The sequence below is a fragment of the Sceloporus occidentalis genome, unplaced genomic scaffold (genome assembly GCF_023333645.1).
Source record: "Sceloporus occidentalis isolate IW3139 unplaced genomic scaffold, rSceOcc1.0.p SCAF_4, whole genome shotgun sequence".
Classification (NCBI taxonomy): Eukaryota; Metazoa; Chordata; class Lepidosauria; order Squamata; family Phrynosomatidae; genus Sceloporus; species Sceloporus occidentalis.
Window position 1 is genome coordinate 137,583,557 of NW_028316984.1, and position 8,683 is coordinate 137,592,239.

Below are 8,683 nucleotides of genomic sequence, written 5' to 3' on the forward strand. Positions count from 1 at the left end.
GAGCCCCGCCCCCTCGCGCGGGAAGGAGGGGGGCAGAGCGCGGCCAATCGGCGGCGCCGGATTCCAGCCAAGGAAGGAGGGGAGGGGCCGCACTCAGAGTCCGAGGGCGCCGCGTGGAGTAGTGGTTTCAGCGTTGGACTGCGGCGCAGCAGGGTCAGGGTTCGAGTCCCGGCTTCGGCAATACTGCCTCAGAGGATGGCTATATATAAAATATTAATAATAATATACATATATGCTTAATATATATGCTCAGAGGGTGGCAGTGTATATATACATATATAAAATACTATATATAGTATTAATTTAATATATATGCTCAGAGGGTGGCAGCAGATTATACATATATGATATTAAAATATTATACATATATATAATTAATATTTATATGCTCAGAGGATATATGTATATGTATATATTACAGTATTATATTAATGTAATATTATAATATAATGATCTCAGCCTCAGAGGATGGCAGTGGGTATATGCTTATGAGATATATATATATATTGCAATATTACATTGATATATTATAATATAATGATTATATTAATATAATAATCTCAGCCTCAGAAGTTGGCAGTGGATATTGCATTATATATAGATTCATGTGTGTATATTCACACACACACACACATATGTATCTATATACAATACGATATAATACTAATATAGTATATATTCTTAACATATGCTAATGCTTAAAAAGTGTGCTGCACCATTCAGTTCCAAACATCCTTTCCTCTGTGCCACTTTTAAATGATTCCTTTTTCCAAAATGAGGGCCCGGTTTTTGGCTCTCTCTCGATGGGGCTTTGAGTGTTGGATTAGGACTCTGGAGACCAGGGTTCGAGTCCCAGTTTGGTGATGTAAACCTACTGGGTGGGCAAGAAGTCACACTCTCTCAGCCTCAGAGGAAGGCAATGGCAAACGTCCTCTGAAGAACCTTGCCAAGAAAACCCTGTGATAGGGTGGCCTTAGGGTCGCCATGAGTTGGAGCGGAAGAACCAGTATTTGCACAGGACAGGCATAAACTATTGCAGGCTGGCCCCTCCGTTGCCTTTAGAGGGGCCTGCTGTGTTCAAGGGCGTCATTTCCTGCACTCCACAGCATCCAAATCAATGGGTTAACACCAATGTTTAGTTTTGGCAAAGCCAGAAAACACGTTACAGTAACACCCAAAGTCCACAAATCAGTGATAACTTCATGGGGCCAACCAAAATGCACAGACAAATTAAAAGAAATAAGTTGGCAGCATGAGCTCTCGTAGACTTACGTCTACTTCCTCAGATGCATTTGGATCTGAGGAGGTGGACTCAAGTCTACAAAAGCTCATGCTGCCAACTTATTTCTTTCAATGTGAAGTTGAAGGCTTTCATAGCCGGCATCCATAGTTTTTTGTGGTTTTTTCGGGCTATGTGGCCATGTTCCAGAAGAGTTTCTTCCTGACGTTTTGCCAGCATCTGTGGCTGGCATCTTCAGAGAATTATTTCTTTCAGTTCGTCTCAAAGGTGCTACAAAATCTCTCTACATACTGCTTCTAGCGACTAACACAGCTATATCTTTCAGTTCTACCAAAATGCACAGAAGACATGTTGCAAGCTTTTGAAGCTCCACTGGCTTCTTCATCAGGCAAAGATGTTAAAATATGATACAGGAGAATGTGTGTCTGTGTATATATACAATATGGGTCACAGGCCTACATTTTCTCAAGGTGTTGTGTTGTTCTGTGGAGGGATATCTATGCAAGCGGTCCTCCTCCTTTGGGCCAAGTGGCATTGGGAAACAAAGTGGTCTAAAGTCCAGGAGATAATATTTGAATCCCATTAGCAATGCAAAAAGGTACTTTCTCTGAAATCCAAGATGTCTCCATCCTTTGAGAGATCACAGCCCTCTTTCATAGACAGAGAACACTGAATCTCAGAAGCCTCCATGCTTTTGCATTAGGACATTTTTAAATGCTGGTTTGGTAAAACAGGACAAATATAGTCCCATTTTTTAAATTATCTTAGTTGGAGGTAGAAATCCCAAATAGTAAAGTCCCTGGCCATTGGCTTTCTCCTTAGGATTCCCTGTAGTGGCTAAAATGTTGTATCTTCACATCCAGGAAACACATTCAGGGGTAGCCATGTTGGCCATATAGCAAAGTACAATAATGTCCACAACACAGAAAGCACAGCATTTTATGCTGGTTGTAACCCAGATCTCACTGCATGTGGGACATCAATAGCTGTCCTGTTAATTAAAAGGCAAGTATAAGGTTGGACTCCTGCTCAGGATCTTGTAGTGAGCACACTTCTGTCCCTTATTGTCTGGCTCCAGCCGCATTGCACAACTAATGTAGTTTGATACCATTTTAACAGCCATGGTGCCACGCTATGAGATCCTGGGATATGTAGTTTATTGTGGCACCAGATGACTCTGACAGAGATGGCCAAATATCTTACAAAACTGCAGATCCCAGAATTCTGTGGCATTGAGCCATGATAGTGAAAGCAGTGTCAAACTGCATTAATTCTGCAATGTAGATACAGCCAGTGAGTAGGTGTTACAAAATGCAACACTCTGGATATTATTAAGTTGTTATGTTACATTATGTTGTTACAGTATGGTTGGTGCAGGTGCGCTGTAGTAGGAAAAGAAAAGCATTATAGATGGATTTGTTACCCATGCTGCTCCATATACATTTTGGTATAAATGATAGCCCTTAATGACCCCTGGATGAACTCTAACAGCCTGTCCACCATTGCCAACAAGGCATGAGGACATGCACACGCACCCCTGAGGGGCACCCATATCATCATATCTAGGGAGTCGCATAAGAGGATTATCATAGGACCAGGAAGAGCAAATGTTTGCTTTTCTTGAGGCTCTTGCCCCCTCCTGGGTCTGTTGTCCGAGCAGCTTAAAACCACTAAGACAATCAGACAGGGACATCCAGGTGAAAAGAAAGTAATTAAACACCTTTGTTCTCACCATCAAGCACCTTTGCCAGAGGCAAGATTTTGCCTATAAATACTCCCAGATTTGCCTGTTCACTGGGCCAGTCTGGATTTCAGGGGGAAGCTATGTCCCTTTGAATCCTGGCTCCTGACCAGTCATTCCATGGCTGAGCCTCATGTCATCCTCATCATATTCCATTTGGATTCCTGGAGGGAGTCTACATTCTGGTACGTATCACCCCAGTGATGCCTAAAATCCTATTCCATGCTAACCTATGCTTTTCCTGAGCCTTGTATGTGTGTGTGTATGCTAGTGAATCGTATGTGTTTTTCCCCTTATAAATAAATTGGTTATTAATTCTAGAAGTCTGTCTCAGCTCCATTTATTGGGACCCCCTGGTCTACTCCGTTTACACATCGGGAGACGATTCTGCAAGGGCCGTCGTAGCAGGCCCTCCTCTTGCAATATTTAATAATATAATTTAATAATTTAATAACATCATCTCTTGGGGCGCTTTCACACTACACAGGTATAGGGCTATGATTCCTGGGGTCTGCAGTTTGGTGAGGGTAGCACTAGAGCTCTCTGCCTGGGATTTCTAAATATCCAATCCTATACTGCAAATCCCAAGATTTCATAGGATGGCGCCATGGCAATTAGTCTGAAATCACGGTGTTGAAATCACAAAGTGTGAAATTTGCATAATTGTCGCTTACTATCTGATGTTCTTTTGGTGCCTGTTTATCAAACCATTTCTTGTATTGCTATGTACTGTATATGCATTATCCTCCTTGATAGTATGTATTTTCCCTGGAAAATGATTAACCATCCATTATGAAGCCAAGCCCTCCCTCCAGTCCATCTGCCTTGGTCCAGGCCTCGGAGGTACAGAGGAACTGCTGGACCTCATCCCCTTTCCCTCCACCACTCCCTTCTCCTTCTGTGTCATGTCTTTTTAGATTGTAAGCCCGAGGGCAGGGATCCGTCTAACTAAAAAGATTGCATGTACAGCGCTGTGTAAATTTACAGCGCTTCATAAATAAAGGTTAATAATAATAATAATAATAATAATAATAATAAAAAAGGGGCTTTGAATCTCTTCTTCCTAGGTTGCCATAAATTGAAGTCGATGTGGCTGGGGTCTTGTAGCACCGTTAAGACTAACTGTAAATCTGTTTTTCTCCACCTCTTTCACCATTCTCTCAATGCTGATGCTGCTGAAAAACTAAAATTTTAGCCAGGCTGAGGGCAAAGAAGAAAGGGAGAGTTGGATCGCTATAAAAAGACTTCTTTTTAAAAAGGAGCTTATTTGTCATAAGCTTTGTTAACTGAGGTATGCCTATATAAAACTTGTATGTTGTACTCCATCAAAGCAACTGAGGAAGTGGATTGTAATCCACAAGGTATCATGCTAAAACAAATCAGCCCAACAACATCTGGGGGGAGCACACAGTTCCCCCCCCCCCGGCTTATGCCTTCCATTGTTCCTGGCTGCTCAACCTGTACATAGATGCCCTGGGGCAGGCAGGACTGTGGGAGAGGACTAAATGTGAGAGCTAGTCCTTTTCGAAACAGCATTCCAGACAACATCCAGTCATGCTCCGGTGCCTTCCTTTGCCTGGCTTGTCATCCTGACTTCTGCTTGTGCGGTCTAGTTTGTCCTCCTTCTGTGGTGAAGCATTTGACCCAGATTTTTGTTGACTGAGGGTATGTGAAAAAGGCTTTGCGCAGAGAAAAAGAGTTGATGGGTGAATCTCAATTTGAGGGTAGGATTTGTCCCTAGAAAGTTAAATGACTGGGGGCTTCACCCTTCTTAAAAAGCAAGAAAAGGTTTTTCCCTTGTTTCACATTACAACGGATTTGCAGTCAACAGTAGTCTTCATTTGGGACACACTAACCCAGTGGGAATAATGCTACACCATAATGTAACATTAATCCCAGAGTGAGGTTTCCAGACCTCAGGCCTTAGCCCATCTTTTTACAGTCCTCAGTGCAAGACCACTGCCTTGAAAAGTGGGTGTGTATGTTGTTAGACTTGGATTTTTTATTTGACTGTAATACTCTGTGCCACTTGGATTGATATGCATGTATTATGCTTACAGATGGCCCTTGTGGTGTCTTCCAACTCTATGATTCTAGGACCCATTTCTTCATCCTTTTGGCAGTCCATGGGATCTTTGGCACTCTTCTCCAGCACCACATCTCAAATGAGTTGATTTTCCTCCTATTTTCTCTCTTGACTGTCCAGCTCTCACATCCATACCTGGTAATAGGGAATACAGTGGCCAGTATGATTCTGACTTTTGTGCAGAGTTGTATGTCTTTGCATTTTAGGATCTTTTCTAGTTCTTCCATAGCTGCCCTTCCCATTCTTAATCTTCTTCTGATTTCCTGGTTGCAGTCTCTGTTCCGAACAACATTTGATCCCAGATATGAGAACTGTTTTACTATTTCTATTTCCTCTATTGTCTAGTTTGGATGTATGTTGGTTTTCTGTGGTCATTATTTTTGTTTTCTTTATGTTCAACACTAAGCCTGCCTTTGCACTTTCTTCGTTGATCTTCCTTAGTAGTTATTCAAGGTAGTAAACACTATTTTGAAAGTGTGGCAGTTGGTGGGAAGGAATGTGGTAATGCATACTTGTGCATAATCCCAATCAATGCTTCCTAATAACAGGATGGTTTGCATCTTACATTTCTGCTTGTGAAATACACAAAAAGCATTTGTGAGGCAGAACTGTGTCAGTCACATTCCCAGTTTCTCACCCTTGTTCTTGTAAAGTCAGACAAGTCATTACAGCTAGTCTGCTGAGAATGGTACCCATACATTCTCCCTAAAGAACAGGGAAGCACTAGGGCAGAGAAAAAGAGCAACAGACAAAGGAGAGGAAAAACAGAAGGAAAAGGTCATCAGAAGCAGTTTTTCTTATGTACAATATAAGCAAACATTTAAATTTATTCTGGCTGCATTTGTTGGGGGCAGGTTTGCTGTCTCACAACCCCTTGCTCCCTTTTTGTTCCTTCGCCTTGTTAGCAAAGTCCTGCCTCCTCTCATTTCCCCGGCCACATTGTTGTCCACATTTTTGGCCAATATGTCACCCTTCCATGCTGTGGGAGTCATCATGAATCAGTGGCATCTCCTACTCCTTCCCACCATAACCCCTCACTTCATTTCCCACTTCCCCTATTTAAGGAGAATTAGGCTTTTCTTAATTTTTAAAAAAATTATTTGATGAAATTTGCATATGGCTTCTTGAGTGCTGGAGGGAGTAAGTTTCACTAAAGTCAATGAGTCTTACATCTGAGAAGACACATATTCGACTGATACTCTAGAAGCATTCAGAAATTAAATGGAGAAAAGAAAAAACTTTTTTTCTATCCCCAAAGAAGGAATTGTTTTGAAATCCCTTCCCTGGGCAGCTAAACTTTCCTTCCCTGCTCTTCATCCCTACCTCCACCGTGATTAAGACTGAAATTAGAATCCTATGCACATTTCTTTGGCAGCAAATTACACTGGTGTAGTTGTGCTTACTTCTGAGTACACATTTCTTGGATTGTAGTATCAAAAAACTAGTCATAATTGAAAAAAATAATAATTTAAAAGTGAAATGGAAAGAATGTTTAAATTAAATCGAATCGTACAATTTCCCCCCTTACATATAGAAACATTAACTAAGAAACATATACCTGCGTGTGGCATCTGGTCTCACTCCTTTTAAGTTGAAACCATCTTCTTTCAGACCCCCTGATAATTTTAGCCAGAGAATCTCATTGTACTCTTTCTTAAAATCCTGGCTCTGGCTTAAGAATATTTTTATTGCAACACTCCTTGCCGTCGCCCAGAAGGATCCAGTGGGTCCAAGATATGCCTTTCAGGGAATATTTGTCCAACTCCTACACATTGCACATTTATATCCCAGCAACCATTGCTCGTTCATCTTGTCAAATATGTGTATTTCGTCATTAACTACTGGTGACTCGACATAGGCCCTTTAGTCAGCCAGCTTTGTCTACAAAGGACTGTGTCATGATTGAGGTTGGTACCTCTCAGTTCTTTTCATGCCTTCAGGGACGTAGCTAGGATTTTAGGAGGGGGGTGTGTGTCCAGACTAATGTGCCACCATTATAATGGGGTTTGGGTGCGACGGCGCAGCAGCACACACCATTCATTTTTCTAATGGAAGGGGGGTCCGTACCCCAAGAACCCCCCCCACCCTTGGCTACGTCCCTGATGCCTTGAGGAACAGAAAAGGTTCTGTTCTCTGCCTACTAGCACCCTCTGGTCAGGACTACTTTAGTTTCCATACTTACAGCATTTTCTCAGCTGCTACAAAAGAAATGTATAACACATTGGGGGCTAATTACACATCTTCCACCTGCAATAGGCATGTACCCCCACCTCCTATCTCTTTGTTGAGGAACTAAAGGCTCTTTTTTTAGTTTGTCAATGCATACCTAAATTTACTGTAACAAGCTTTCAAGGTTTTAAAAGACAGTATTGTTTAGTAAGCAGATCCACATCAACATTCCCCTTTAAAATCTCTTTTAAGCTTTGGACTTTCAGGAAATGTTTATCACAGGACAATAATCATGCGGCTTTGCCATTTTTAAAATATTTATTTTCTACATTTATTAATGTATAAAATAATTATTAATTATTAATTATTAAATTAAAATAAATGAAACAGGGCATATAGTTATTGTTGGCTCTCTTCTCTCCTGCTTGATGTGCAGTAACAAAAACACTCATCAGAGATGTCACCTTACAGCACTGTCTGAAGTAAACACTCAGAAGTAGCTAACAGCCGTAGAACATAGAAGCAATAGTTCAGTTTAAGTACTGGCAATGTACTGACCCCTTGAATAAACTCTTTGACACTTGTTGATATCTTCCAAGTCTTTGGAGGTTCTTTATCATAAGTTGCAATAGCAATATTTGCAAGTATGCATACTCTCCTCACGACCCCTCTCAACATTCACAGTCTGTGATATAAAAATAACTGCAACCATCAACAACCCATTTTCTCCAACCCACTAATACAACCCACACATGCCCTGAGTCTTGGTGTACTTATATAGGGAGTTGCTTACTGTATATACTAATGTATATATAGTGTATACAGGAAGTGTTGGCATTCTCATCTTTTCCTTTGTCTCCAGTGTGAGAGGATATATGGAACGCTGGGGAAGGAGAGGATGGAGACATTAGAAAACCCATTTAGCTTTATCTTGGTATTACCTGGGTCCTTCACATATCTTCAAGTCTATGTGTCCTTCCCTTGGGAAGGTTTCCTTATGTTCCAAAGGTCATTGTGACATGCCTGGCTCCAGATATGAAAATATGGAAACCCTGTATACAGCATGGGATACGTTGGGTATGCTAACAATCATGTAGTATCTACCGATTAATAAAAGTATGTGCTAATGCAATACATTTAATATTCCATGTTTATAAATTATATGCCAAATCAGATGGGACCTATGTGGCTCCTTCATTTCCCAATGATATAATAGGTTTGCTCTAGTTAGAAATAACAGTTGGATGGATGCCCATATGTTTACTTAAAATCATAGAGCTGGAAGAGAAGGGCCATCCAGAAAAACACACAGAGAAAAAGTGAAGGCTCTTATATATTTATTCACAAATGCACAAAAACCAACAACATGGAAATCAATGAAGTACAGTGGAGCCTCCGCATACGCTGCCTTTTTATAGGCGGCTTTGAGCATAGGCGCTCAAAGCCG